The sequence below is a fragment of the Pinus tabuliformis genome, chromosome 3_2 (genome assembly GCF_031772625.1).
Source record: "Pinus tabuliformis cultivar Carrire ecotype Pingquan chromosome 3_2, CPIR1, whole genome shotgun sequence".
Taxonomy (NCBI): domain Eukaryota; kingdom Viridiplantae; phylum Streptophyta; class Pinopsida; order Pinales; family Pinaceae; genus Pinus; species Pinus tabuliformis.
The window spans coordinates 1,216,702,555-1,216,718,403 of NC_142302.1; the positions used below are offsets into that span (position 1 = coordinate 1,216,702,555).

Genomic DNA, 15,849 nt, shown 5'->3' on the forward strand with positions numbered 1-15,849 from the left:
CAGAGTTTGGAGGCAATGTGAGGTGTCTATGAGGGATATGGAGTGGCCTAGGTGGTTGTAGAAAGGTGTACCCACCCCTGAAGGTCAACACAATCCCTACAAACCAGTCAAAAACATGCATTAAATCACTATTACAACAAAGTAAATTAACATGGAGAAGATGAGTTGAATTTTATTAAGATCTACTCTACCCTACAACACAACTCCAATTTTCAAACCAAGGTTTCTAACTTATAAGTTGCAAAAACTAAACATGCAGAAGGATTGCAATCCAATACTTAACAATTTCCAAGAAATCATAAACACATATTTTTGGTTATTGTATATCTTCCAATCACTCTTCCCACAAGAGAGGTGATAGGCAAGCCTCCAATCACAATTTTTTATGATATAATACCTACTAAAACAAAAATAATTGCAATGACTTGAACAAGAGCTAGGAAGAAATACAAGAGAATGATTAAAGCCTCTGCGTTAGGCCCAAACCCAAGGGTTTTAGCCCTCCAAAACTAACTCAGATGCAGAAAAATAGTGAACTTCCCATTAAAAGAAAATAAGAGTCACATACATCATATGAAAGATGAGAATAACAATTTCAAGCACTAGGCTCTCAGTAGCTACTCCTAGCTGCAACAAAAATTTGAATCCTAATGATCCTTTTAGCTAGTTTATTTATACAAAAAGTAGTTGAGGGAAGCTCCCTTGAATAGACGAGTGATTCCCTCCAAAATCTCGAGATTTGTGGATCTATTTCCCTTTGATATTCACATGTACTTGGAGTTCCTCGCCTGCTATTGAATTCAAGATTTTGGTGAGGATTCTGTTATCTCAAGCCGAGTTGGAGAGTTAATGAGGTGGACAAGCCTCCTATATTCTCTCTAGTTGTCTCCATCGAGCCTCGTGCGTAGTAAATATCTCCAAAAATGCATCTTTTTCCTGTATATTAATCACATTAGACCATACAATACGAAAAACACCATTTAGTATTCTTACTAAGCATATTATGACTAAAAATGTGAATTGATGTGAGAAAAGGAGAGTTTTAAGGGCTAGAGGATGGCACAATGAGCCTCAAAATATAATTGTTGATGGGACCCATCATCACCCCCCTATTGTAGGTGTTTCTCACCCTTTGATAAATTCAGACACTGATATGAAGCTCATTCATGGCCCTGGTGGCCTCTCTGACATAAGGCATCTCAAATGGTGTGCCTTCATGGGGATAGAAACCTGCATTCTCTATGTCTGTCCATTCCTTTTGTTCTTCTGCTCGGTTTCTTATCTTTTATAGGCCCAATAGTAAAGGAGGAATGAGTTTGAGTCCTATCCACTAGATCTTTAACCTTTACATGATTCTCTTGTATAGTGGGGTTCTCTCCAAGGAATTCCTCAATATTTCTAGAGAGTGATACTCTCTGATTTGGAAACTGTGTGGCAGGGCATGCCATCTTCTTTGGCAAGCCTGTAAACCTTATGTGCCCAACATTCTAGAGGTGTCTTAGGATGTATTGTTCTTGGGTTTCCATGTACCTAGGTTCTAATTGAGGATCATAGGAGATTAGATTGTGGTTTTTGATGACAACCTTGGGGCTCATTAATTCTGCTCCAATACATAAGGGCTCCTTTTCTTCCTTTTCGCTCACCCTTTTCACTTCTTTAGCCCTGGTTTCCTGATGGCTCAGCCAAGAGGCTAATGCCATTAGTTTCATGTTTCCTAATATTGAGCTAGGGTCCCAAGAATTCATGCCTGTGATGATCAGATTGCATATGTAGAACTCAGCTAGTTTGGCTCTATCCTCAATACTTGTCTTTCTGCAAAAGTCAATGAAATTTCTATAGTCTTGCAAAGGTGAGGAGCCATATTGTGCTAGTGTATTTATCTGTAATTTAGCCACTTCTCCTTGAGTAAATTAGGATAGGATTTGGATGGATTCCTGCATTGTATGACTTCCACAGATAAACTTCCCATAGTGGAAATTTGTGTCTCATTTTCTTGCAGCTTCTCTCTTAGCCTTTTTTTTTCTACCTGGAGTTGCTCCCTCACGAATGACTCCATTAATCTCAAGTCATTCAAGTCCTTTACCATTTCATTGATTTTCTCCTCCATGATGTGGAATTTTCCCTCTGTAGATCACCTAGTAATGCAATGTACTAAAGCAAAACACTTGATCTACTTCTACAAAAAATTTAGCAGAAGCTTAATAAAACATGAGAAACATCAAGCATGAACAGGTAGAATGAGAAGCAATAAACCATAACATAGAAGATATATCACTGGGGAAAGCACTAGCCTAAACCCCCAACTTTGTATTATCATACAAGTGGAAATCTTGTTCAAGTTACAAAAAGAATTAGCTCTCAAGCTATCCTGATCTCTCTGCACTCAAAAAATACAACTCACAGACTTAATAGACAGAATATATCTCCCTCAAGCCCTCCAAGCCTCCTATTTCCTTGTGCAGTTTTGATTGGGGTCCAATGATATCACATGTGTGAATTGGCATCATCACACTCACTGTAACCTTAGGTCCAACTGCAAAATCCATAAGCAATAATATTCCTTCTGCATGCAAGGAATATTCACCAAGGAATATCTTAGCAATTGATAGTACACTGTCCCTCCATCTGATCTCAACTAGGTCTCTGACTGAACTGACATGCATGAGTTATCCATGAGTGAATCTTCAGTTATCTGAATTATAGTAGTTACATGCATGAAAGCATTAACTAACTGAACTCTCATTAATTTAACAACCTGTTAAATTAATCTAACTGGACTTGACTAAGTTAAACTAAGTCAACTAATTAAAGCTCAATATTACAACTCATCCTTATCTCTTTAACTGAAGCTTAAATTCCTCAATCAAAGGAGAAACTATTGCATGTCCTCACATAGACTTCAAGTTTGATTTTCCTTAACTAATTAACTCAAGATGAATTAATTAATTAATTTCCAAACTGCTGTTGATATCAAATTCGAATTTTACTTCCTATGTTTAGTCCAAGGACTGACTAAAAAAAGAAGGGATCCTGAAATGCTACTTTTAGAAACGCTATTTTTATCATTTTCACTTTTAACCAATTGTTGCTAAGATCTCCAATGGCTGAACTACTATTTATAACCCAGCTATTTATAGCAGTGCTATTTTTAGAATTTTCTATTTTTGGCATTTCTTGTTGCAAATCTCAACACTCCCTCTCAACAAGAAATGGATTATCAGCAACACCGATCCTATCTCTGTGGAACTCGAACTTGCATTTTAACAAAGCCTTTGTCAAAATATCTGCATCCTGCTCCTCGGTCGAAACATACTGCAACGTCATGATCCTCTTGATCACATAGTCTCATAGATGATGGTAACAAATATCTATATGCTTGGACCTATCATGAAACACTGGATTCTTAGAGAGTTTTATGCAACTCTGATTATCATAGTATATCACCATAGGATCCATCATCTGACCAAACAATCCCACTATAATATTTCACATTCAAATGGCCTCACATGCTGCCTGACTCACAGCCACGTATTCAGCCTCTGCTAAGCTACGTGCAACTAATCTCTATTTCCTGCTATACCAAGAAACTACTGCTGAACCAAGGTTGAAGATTCCTCCAGAAGTGCTCTTCTGGTTTGATGGACTACTAGCATAATCCGCATCCTTGAAGCCTTATGACTTCACTCCCTCTATCCGTCTGTACCATAATCCATACTGTGTAGTGCCTCTAAGATATCTCAGCACATGCTTCACTGCCTTCCAAAACAACTTGGTAGGCTGAACCATAGCTTGACTCAGCTAGTTCATCACAAAGCATAAGTCGGGTCATGTGTTCACCAGATACATGAGTGAACCCACCATCTATCGATAAACAGTAGCAACTACTACCTCACCTGAAGTAGCATCCTCCTTCCTCTAGTTCCCAACTAGAGGAGTCTGCATGGGTTTGCACTTCTCCATGTGAAAGCACTTGAGTATCTCATTGGCATACTTTCCTTGAGACAAAAATACTTCCCCGTATTTTTTCCACACTTCCATGCCTAGAAAGTAGTGCATGAGGCCCATGTCCTTCATCTCGAAATCTCTTGCAAGGTCCTCCTTGCAAGACTATATCAGCTGCTCATCACTTTTCAAAATCAGATCATCAACATAAAGTACAATAATCAAGGGCTTACCATCTACCATGATGTGGTATAGGTTTGCATCTGCTTCACTCTTGGTGAAGCCCAAACGGGTGAAATAGCTGTCGATCCTGGTATACTAAGCACGAGGTGATTGCTTCAGCCCATATAGTGCTCGATTGAGTCGGCAGACATGCGACTCGCGATCGAAGGTGTCAAATCCTTTGGGATGCTCAATGTATACCTATTCCCCAATCTTCCCATTGAGGAACATCGTCTTCACATCCATATGATGGATATTCCAACCCATTTGAGCTGATAGAGCTAGCATCGATCTGATACATGAGTAGCTTGCTATAGGAGCAAAGTTCCCATCGTAGTCGATCCCCTTAACCTATGTCAAACCTTGGGAAACAAACCTTGCCTTGTGTTTCTCAACACCGGCATTAGCTGCCTACTTTACCTTGTAAAGCCATCGGGAACTAACCACTAATTTGTCCATAGGTGTAGGGACAACATCCCACACACTATTCCTCATGATAGAATCATACTCTTATACCATTGCATCAACCTAGACTGGTTGCTACACTACCTCCTAAAAAGAAGAAGGTTTGGTCGCTACACACTCCCTAACCAGGGCCATGTAGCCAGTGTATCTCTCGGGATATCTCCTCTGTCTGCGATGAGAGGATGCCTACCCCACATTCTCACGTGCATCCTGCATCATTCTGTCAGCTTTCCGCGAGAGTTTCCACCCGTCTCTGGAGGACTCTCTAGGAGTGGTGGTCTCCACTACTGGATCCTCTGCATGTGGCTATTCCACATCATCAGGAGGCTCCTCCTCCTTTGGAACTAAAATTTCCTCATTGCCATGCAACTTGAGCTCCCTCTCAAGTGACACTCACATGGCTCTCTACTCATTGAACTTCAGATCCCTGTGCACTACAGTCCTCTAACTGGTAGGCAGAAACACACGATAGTTGTGGGGTGTATCTGTGTACCCCTCAAGTATCCCCAACTCAGTTGTTGGGTCTAGCTTCTTTCAAGCATCTTTGGTCACATGAAAAAAAAATTGGTGATCCAAAGATGTGGAAGTGACTCACATCTTGTCGCTTCTTCGAAAAGGCCTCCATAGGTGTCTTCATCCTCGAAACACGATGTGGACTTCTGTTCTGAAGGTACACTGCTGTATTGCATGCCTCAGCCCACCGATGAAGTGGCAGGCCTTGGTCATGAAACATTGCTCGAGTTGCTCCCACAATAGATCTGTTATTCCTTTCGGCCAACCCATTTTGTTGTGGGTTATGAGGTGCCGTCAGTTCCCGTTTAATTCCTTCTGCTTCACAGAATTCTTTAAACTACTCGGAAATATACTCTCCACCATTTTCACTACAGAAGGCTTTTACTTTCTTCCTAGATTATTTCTCTGCCGAGGCTTTAAACTCACAAAACCTCAAGAAGGTCTGATCCTTCTTTTGCATAAAGTAGATCCAACATCTACGAGAAAAATCATCAATAAAAATAACATAGTACCTTTGCTTAGCAGTGGAGGCTATAGAGAATGGTCCACATACATCTGAGTGAACTTGCTCCAGGATTGCTCCAACTCTACTATCCTGATATTTAAAGGAATCTTTTGCATACTTACCCAGGGTGCATCCTTTACATGTATCTGTTTGCTCTAGTTTTCCCTTGGGTAAGTCGGTAGAAATTTGTTGCATGATCTTCAAGGCCCCATGATGCAAGTGGCCCAATATTCTATGCCACATCTCACCAACATCTTGGCTTTGCACCACCTTTGCTTTGGAACTCAGTGTCGCACAGTCATCTACCTCCAGCTTGTAGAGATTCTTTACTTGAATCCTGATTCTCTTGGTTTGTCCAGTGCCGATATGCCTCAGGAACACTTTTCCTTTACTAAAGACTACATCATAGCCTTTATCTTCTAGCATAGCAATAGACACAAGATTCTTTTTCAAACCTGGTACATATTTAATAGCAGATAGGGTGAGAGGAGCACCATGCTCCCTCTGAAACACAACTATACCTTCACTAGACACAGTATTTTCCATCATCGCCCATCTCTATCTGCATCTGGGGATCCTTCTCCTCCAATGTACTGAAAATATTCTTGTCACCCAACATGTGGAAAGAAGCTCCATTGTCCAGGTACCAAACAAATCCCACCATGGATGAAACCATGCATGCAATAAGCGAGAAATCTAGCTCAAATTGTGAAGCTAGTGTATCACCATCAGATCCCTTTGAGGAACCCTTCATGGATTTCTTCTATGGGAAATGCATAGCATAATGGCCCACTTCATGACAATTAAAGCATCACACCTTCGACTTGTCAACCTTTTTTCCCACCATGAGAAGATTTGGATTGGGATGCATTCCCTTTCCCTTTCTTAGCTTTACTTGCTAAAGCTATATTTTCTTCATCATCTTGTTTTGATGAAGATCCATCCCTGGTGATCCACCTTATCTCCTCCTGCATTAGGTCTGACCAAAGTCTTTCCCAATCTGGCAATTTCTCTCTTCCATTAACTGAGTCCTGGTAGCTATGCCAACTCATAGGAAGACTGAGGAGTGTTAGACTCACCATGTCATCATCAACAGTCATGACCCCTACACTTGCAAGCTTATCCCTGCAGGTGGTGAGCTTGTTCAGGAACGTATAGATGGTGTTGCCCTTTTTGCAATTGATCTTGCGAAGTTTGTCCTTCAGTGCCAACTTCCTCTGATCGCTACTATTCTGATAAAGATATTTCAATGTTTTCCACATCGAAAACGGAGTCTCCTTCCCATGGAGGCTCGAGACAATGTGATCTCGAACTCCCTCCAAGAGGATTCTCCTTGCTTTAGCCACACACTTTTTCCATTCCGCAAGTTGAGTAGCATTGGTTTGCTTTTGTACTTCTTGATCAATGAAGTCCTTGAGACCGTTATCTTCCAATATTGCCTCCATGTGATCCTTCCAGGCTATATAATTTAAACTGTCATCAAGGGCATATTCAAGTCTTAAGCCATTGAACATCATCGGTGAAATAGATGTGATAAGAACTCAATTCAATATTCAGAAACCAAACTTCATACTTCTCCTGCTTGTATACTGTTCTGACTTGATCACCTTTGCTCTGATACCATGTAGATTTTTCCCACTGTAGATCACCTAGTAATGCAATGTACTAAAGCAAAACACTTGATCTACTTGTACAAAAAATTTAGTGGAAGCTTAATTGAACATGAGCAACATCAAGCATGAACAGATATAACTGAGAATGAGAAGTAATCAACCGTAAAATAGAAGATATATTATTGGGGAAAGCACCAACCTAAAACCTCAACTCTGTATTATCATACAAGTGGAAATCTTGTTCAAGTTACAAAAAGAATTAGCTCTCAATTTATCCTGATCTCTCTACACTCAAACAATACAACTCACAGACTCAATAGACATAGAACATATCTTCCTCAAGCCCTCCAAGCCTCCTATTTCCTTGTGTAGTTTTGATTGGGGTCCAATGATATCACATGTGTGAATTGGCCTCATCACACTCACTGTAACCTCAGGTCCAATTGCGCAATCCATAAGGAATAATATTCCTTCTGCATGCAAGGAATATTCACCAAGGAATATCCTAGCAACTGATAGTACAATTGGGGCTTTGACTGAACTGACATGCGTGAGTTATCCATGAGTGAATCTTTAGTTATCTGAATTACAGTAGTTACATGCATGCAAGCATTAACTAACTAAACTCTCATTAATTTAACAAAATATTAAATTAATCTAACTAGACTTGACTAAGTTAAACTAAGTCAACTAATTACAACTCAATAGTACAACTCATCCTTATCTCTTTAACTGAAGGTTAAATTCCTCAATCAAAGGAGAAATTGTTGCATCTCCTCACATAGACTTCAAGTTTGATTTTCCTTAACTAATTAACTCAAGATGAATTAATTAATTAATTTCCAAACTGTTGTTGATACCAAATTCGAATTTTAATTCCTATGTTTAGTCCAGGGACTGACTAAAATAAGAAGGGATCCTGAAATGCTATTAATAGAAAAGCTATTTTTAGCACTTTCACTTTTCATCCATTGTTGCTAAGATCTCCAATTGGTAAACTGCTATTTATAGCCCGGCTATTTATATCAGAGCTATTTTTATAATTTTCTATTTTTAGCATTTCTTGTTGCAATTCTCAACACATGAGGCCCACATATTCTACCTTTTTGGATCTTCCAATTTGCATCCATGTATGTGTTCTACCTCTCTCCTTTTCTAACTCAAAGAAGAGGGATACAAAATTTATCAAGTATAATCCTACCTTCCTCAATAAATTTGTAGTAAGATGCTAGGTTTGGTTTTGGATCAGGCTCTTGGAGTTCCTGGTGGAATTTTTCCTCTTCTTTTGGATTGGTTTCCTCTTCCTATAACACCTTTTGTTGCTCTTGTAGCATCCCCTACTTCTCCTTTAGTAGCCCTTGTTTCTCCTGTAGCTCTTATGTTTCCTCTTGTAATAGGGAATCTTGTGTCTTGAGAGTTTTAAATGTGACTACTATAATGGTGGACCTCCCTAGGGGTAGAACATGTTGCTTAGTCTTGGCCTTAGGAGAGGTAACTTCCTCAATATTTCCCTCACTATGTCCCACTTCTTCCTTTTTGCTTGTTGATTCATCAATGATGATAGGGATTTTTGAAGGAGATTGAGGCTTCCCTTAACTTATCCTGGTGCTCTTCCTTGTTTTAAAATTTAAGGGGTCTTGCCTTGGCTTCTTTATTTTGGGCTTGACAGGTGTACCAAGTGTGGCCAATGTGGCAAATATTTCTTGCTCCATGTTTCCTGGTGAGAGGCTTATATGCCATCCTTGTCTTTTTCTCCCTTGAGGTTTGGTGCTCTCCTCAAGGTTCTATCCCTATGTTCTTTGTTTCTCTTCCTCTTTTTCTTTGGTTTCTATTACCTCCTTCTCTTCTTCCTTTCCTTCCCTACCCCAAATACTAGAGGCTGGTGTTCCTTCTTGATGTATGAAGGTAATGACTTTTGTTTCAATGAAAATTTCCCTATCCATGTCTACAAAGTCAGTCCATAGCACTGGGTTCCTTAGGTGGCTCAAGGCATCCATTAGAATCAACTTAATGAGGCCATGGTTATCAATGTGTTGGTGTTTTCCTTCCCTCACTTTCTATCTCATTTCAATGGTAGAATGCAAGAGGAAATGTGGAACACTTAGTCTCTATGGAGTGGGTAATTATGCTTTGAGCCTTAGCTCATGGGGTAGCCTAAAATGATAGGCATACACAATTCTCAACCTCCCCTCACAAGAAATATATTTGAGGATGTGATAGGCCACTTCATCCCAGGGGTAAGGTAGTCTCTCTCTTCTCAGTCCATTTTTATCTTGTACAATATTTTCTCTATGAATGAAGAATTTTTTACTGGTTGTAACACTTACTTCTTTATCCTCCTTGCTTCATCATACCCCTTTAATTGCTCAAAGAACCCCATCCACTGATGTCTTAAGAAAATGTCTATAACAAGGGGATGTTGATGGATACTTTTTGTGTATAGGGGTTCTCTTCTATTGAAACCCCCCCCACCATTTCTCCTACTGCTCCTTCTCAGGGTTATTTTGGGTGAATTTCAATGTTGGCCTTAGAGTAGTCTCAGGTGCAAAGATGGCATCAAATTTCCCTTTTTTTTAATAGAGGAGGATAAGGATGCTAATTTTTCTAAAAAAATAAACTTTTGTCTATCCCTATCTTTCATTCTCATATAATATATTTCAAAGGAAAATATTGCACAATTTTTTGCTACAGGATACCCGATTCAAATAAAATTCCTTATGCAAGTGTATTGGAATTAGAGAGGGAGGAGGTCACTTACTCTTTTCAGGATGAATACATCATGTGCATGAGGGTTTGAAGACAACCTTTGGTAGTTTTGAATCCCTTTTTCTCCCCTTAATTCTCCTTGTAGCTTCCCCTCTATGCTTCTTGTAGCAATTGATACCCTCCTATAACTCCTCCTGTAGCAATTCTTCTAAACCTACAAATTGAGTTTGTAGCAACTCAGTGGCACCCTAGGTAGTCTATGGTAGTATCTAGCTTGTACTTCTCCAACAGTGTTCTAGAAATGAGCGATTATACAAATGGAGTCAAGCCTTGTACTTTTTATTCCTTTTTAGGGTGAAGGCTCGAAGCGCTTTGGTTACTTGGCTTTTGCATGAGTTTCCTTTTTTGAACCATTGTCCCCACTCCTCGTAATCATCACCCCACTCCTCATAATCATCAACCCAAGTAACTTTACTTTTACATGTTGCATGCTGGCTGAGAAAATTGTAGTTAACTAATCAAAGTTGACCAAGTTTACTAGCCACCTCCAGCCCACAAAAATTCCATTCTCGATCATTAAATGCATTCTTCCATTATGTGCATAAAGAAGAGGTGAGGGGTGTCATACCTTATCCTTCTTGTGATGTTGAATTGTTGGAGATGCATGCATGCTATAGTTGGGCTTCATAATAGGATTATTTTGAACAAGTTGATTTCCTTTCTTTGCTTCTACACAAGTCTTCATAGCATAATGATTTTTTTACTCTTGAAACCCCTTTTCTTTTTATTTGTTGTGAAGGCCTCTTTTCAGTGCTCATTTTTTTGTTGCTGAAATGGATGGATGACCTGATAGCTTCTATCTAGGGATGGTGTGTCCTTTCTCAGCTTCATAAATTTCCTCATGATGACTCAGGGCTCTGTTGAAGGCTCGAAAAATTGGGTCTACAACAAGGGGGATAACCACCCGATCCTGACCTTAAAGTAGCTCCTTCTCCGTTTGGAATAGTGGCTCCGACTAGGGATGATGGGACCAGTTTCCCAATCTGTTTATGATGGGTGTAATAACGGGATGATGTTTTTCTTTTTTGAGTTTATGGGGTGAATGCTTATTCTAAATCTAATCTATCTTTTAACGATCATATGCAATCTATTCTAATGAAAGAAAACATCTAACTTTAAATTGTCCCAAGAGTAACGTTTCACTTATGCGACCTAAAATGATTTCTAACAGCAATTGATAATGAAAATCATTCAATCACTACGAGAAAATAATCCATTAAAAATGATTGTTTCATATAAAAAGTTAGCTGAAACAATTATGAGAAACATATCGCATAAAAGTTATTCATATACTCAGCATAAAAAGTAAGTTATCACCATACAAAAGTGCAATAATGACAACTAAACATTCAGAATTTCATATATCAATAACTGAAAATAATTTATCACTTGGCACATAAGTAAAAAATATTAGGAGATAAAAATACCATTGGTAATAAGTTCTACTCATGAGCTGCAGTAATATAGATTTATCTTCAAATCACTCAACATCCACTAAGAGTAAAAAAGTTCATTTTGGTAGCAAACATCAAACTCATATAAAAATAAATCTCGTTCCATTCATTTTATCAAAACCTCCTCAGTGGGGGGAAAACTGCATGTTCTGAAGAATTTTTTTTGATAAAACTCTAGACCCCTCTCCAAATGCAATGAGAGGGGTTAAATACTACTCTATGAAATCTAAAAATAAATATTACAAAAATAGATGAGGAGGTTTAAATGACCTACCTCATTTTAAGCAAAAATGAACTAAAATAAAACTAAATTATATCTATGATAAATCCTGCATCTAATCCTTTAGATTGCAAATATCCAGCATCGGTTTCAAGAGCGTTGGTTGGCCGACTTCAACTTTTAACTGTCCTGCAAATACGGCATTGGCAAGATCTGGCACTATCTTCTCGGTAGAGGTTATGAGGCATTTCGAGGTCATCCATTGGCTATGTGGCTTTAGAAGGTATTGCCAGTATCTGTCCCAATTTAACTTGTTTACCTGATTAATCAACTCTGCCTTTTCTTCTGTTGTTTGCTTCCACTTTGTTTGAAGTTGTTGTGCCTCTTCCATCACTTGTTATGCTTCTTTAAGCTGGGAATCCCATTTCGTAAATAACATTTCTTTGTGCAATTCGTTGATTTTGGGCAATTCAGCTCTTTTCCTTCTTCTAATCTTTTCCAATTCAAGAAGTCTAAAATCTTCTTAAAAATTGAATCATAATCAATTCGTAAATATACAACTTTATTTGTAACATTATCACTTATTTCACAATGGGAATTCCACTGCGAGATCTTTTGACAAAGTAATTCTTCCTGTTGCAAGAGCTGGGAATTAAGAGCGAGTGCTCTTGTGATAAACTCCCCAATCTTAGGATCATTCTTATGTAGTTCTATCATAGCTTGTAATTGTTCTTCTTTATTGGCCAAACTACTTTGATGATCCAATTGCATCTGCTGGAAGTCCTGCTGGAGTTTTGCCAACTGTATCTCTGCTTCTTGACTGATGTTGACTTGATGTAGTTGCTATTCTAAAGACAAAATCCTATCCTCTTTCTCTTTTAGTAGCATTTGAACTTCTGTTGCTTTATCAATTGTTTCCGAAGCATATGCTCCTGCGATCTGAGAGAGCCTAGTTAGATTTTCCGATGGGTCTGTAGTTGGGTCCTTCCAAAGAACATCCAGAGGTTCATCCTCTAGAGCGAGCACAACATCTATTTTTCTTTTCTTCCTTTTCCTTCTAACGATAGCCTTATGTTGAGGGCTATAAAATACGTCTAGAGGAGGAATCTCCTCTATCTTTAGTACAATTTCAAATGATGGAGCAATAGGAATATGCTCCATTTCCTGAGTATTGATAGTCCCTTCTACCACCATTTTTGTGGTTGTCTCTCTTAGGTTTGTCACTGGCTCTGCACTCTGTTCCTCAATGTTGATTAACTTATTAAAATTCTCCCATTCCCCTTCTAGATCCACTACAGTTGGCTTTGTAAGGGGAGTGGGAATTTTAGCTTGTTTCGGGGACAAAACCTGCTGGTCAGGGCTTTCTGTAGAGTGAGTTGTGTCTTTAATTGACCCCTCACTTCTGCTGTGTTCACTCTTGGACTAATCACCAGAATTTTCAGCTGATTCTTTTTCAAAATTTGATTTAGACTTCTCCTCTTTTGAACTACCACTTATGCTAATACTGGGAGTAGGCTCCCTTATTGGTTCAATGGGAAATTGGTCCACTGGGACCTTTGTCAACCTCTGATTTCTATAATTGTCAAAATTTTGGAGATTTTCTTGGTCAAACTGAATTCATGCCATATGTATAACCTCTTTGAAAGTGTTCTTCTGTAGAAAGACATCGTCAAAGGGATCTTCTTCATTGGTAAACACTTTTATTTTAACCATTGTAGTAAAATTACTTACAACACCAAAGGGATCATACTGCCTCCCCAAGAACTTTGGTAGTTGTAAACATAACATATTATCAACCTATTTAAAAGCATGACCTAAGTCAAATAATGCAAAAGCTCCACATACTATAGGAAATTGAGGCCAAATGGCCTTCTTAGAATCTTTCAGTACTTTACTCATTCCCCCAACACCACAAGTCTGGTAGGCTATTTCCTTGGCCATTAGTTTGTCGGGGACAATAAAAGGAAGCACATTGGGTGAAATAATTCTGCCAAACACCCTGCTGTATGTGAAAAACCCCTCTCCAAACCACCTTCCCACAGGCAAAATGTCAACTTCAGCTTCTAGGGAAAATCTTGGGGCGTCTCTGTTGTAGAGCATTTTATGAATAGGGAGCATAACTCCTTGACAAATCTTGTAAAAATGTGGGATGAAATTGGATTCCCATAATAATTTTTGATAAACCTGAATGGGAAGAGGATTTTGTACTGTCTACTTCGATCCCATAATAGGAAAATCAGAGACAAAACAAATGGCGTCCATGACGTAGGCACTCAAAAATAGTGGAGGGTAAACCTTGAAGTAAAACCTCTTTTAGCTCGATATCCTAAAATTGCAGAGACTAAATTATCTGATAAAATTTGGGCCCAATCCATTATGGTGGCATTGGTAGCTAAATCCAATAGAGGTAACCACTTTGATGAAAACTTGTTGATGTCTGGTCTCCCAAACAATCTACATAACATTGCAGTGGCAAAACAATAAGGAGAAGAAAGAGAGCCAGTGGTGTACATACCATTTTTATCCTTCTTTAATCTTTCCTCATTGTTTGACCAGTGCTTTGTGCATTCTACCAAATGTTCATTCTCTTTGGCAAACTTTTCTACAAACTGCTTGTTGTAGCTAGCCTGGGGTTCTGGCAAGTGATACATGCATCTCAAATTATTTGGGGCAAACGACCCCATGACTTGCTGACTGGCCGTCTTGAAATCTCTATCAGATATGTCTGCATGATCTATAATCCATTTCACCATATCAGTGTAGGGGAGTATCTTTGGCCTCACAACAATACAGTGTAGAAACGAGCATGCAAGCTCAATTAGGGATGCTTTAGAAGAGTCGCGTCCATCTGCTGTAACTGTAACCTTCATAATTCTTGGATTTTCCTCTTCTAACAATTGGTACATGGCTTCCCAAGTAGATATACCTGTGTCCCTGGTACAAGTGGTGTCTGTGAATAATGGAGTCATTTATGTTTCCTCAGATGCGAGTGCCTTGCCTTTCTTCCCCATTTTGTCATGTATTACATTCTGCATACTCTTCCTGAAAATTGCAAGCAGAGAGCAAGGATATGATCAAGATGCTAGTGAATACAGGAAACATCAATAGAAAGAAAAAAATAAAGTGACAGGAAATATTTAATTCTTAAATCATATCAAAGATATCACCTTGCGTCAAATGGTCCTTTGCCCTGATCCAAATTGTTTTTTAATAAATGACCACTAATGGACCATTAAGTTAAAATTTAATGTTCATAACTTTGCATCAAATGATGGAAAGTACTGTCATAGAACTCTGAGCCCTTAGATATGAGATAAAAGTGATTATGTGATTTTCTTCGCAATATTGCAAAACTTTCTATCGTTAAAAACCATTGTTTCGTCAGATGACTGCAATATGCAACTTGCGAGAGGCTATTGCATTTCGCGATATTTTGGTATGTTATGTTAAGTAGCACCGCAGAATTTGGAATTTGCGATGCGATGAGGTTGTAAGACTTTGTGATCTCGCATTCTTGTGGATCACATTTTTGAGGAGTTACTTTTATAAGAGATGCCCGCTGTGACCTTTTGCGATGCGATAATATCGTTTGAAAGCGGGTTTTTTAAAGCTTCTCTTAATGTTAGATATTTTTCCGCTATAAAGATTTTTCTTAGGTCTTGTGGTCATGTAGCGCTTTTTATATGGAAACTCATAGCTTGTGATGTTGTATGCACTTGGAGTATGAAAAGGTAAATTTACATGTTTTAGCAAGTTCCACTTTGATATCTTGTTTCATTCTAAAAACAAAAGGAAACATTAAATGCTAAGATTTGATTTTTTGGAAGGGTCCCCATTTATTAATGTTATTGCTAACACTAATAAAAGGGGGGTTGTTCATGGTCACAACAATTGGCGATTCACTTAAAAGAACCAGTTATCTCTGATGGTTTTTTGAATTTTCTAAAACTTCTAGAATAGAAATGGTTTTAAAAATCAAATTTTATTGTAAAAATATAAGGTAAATAGTGCTATTTGCTAACAACAACATCTTGTTCCAACTATCCTTATTCTGATTATCTTCTTCCCAAATTTAGTCATTATACTTACATCAGTCATTACTTGGTTTTTAAAGATAAAAACAAAGACATCTCCTTAGATTATTTTAGG

General features: G+C 38.5%; 1 pseudogene; it reads right to left on the reverse strand.

The window, feature by feature from the left end:
• The window catches only part of LOC149185117 (uncharacterized), a 28,524-nt pseudogene extending 13,855 nt beyond the window's left edge, over positions 1 to 14,669 (reverse strand).
• Positions 14,670 to 15,849: the final 1,180 nt, after the last annotated feature.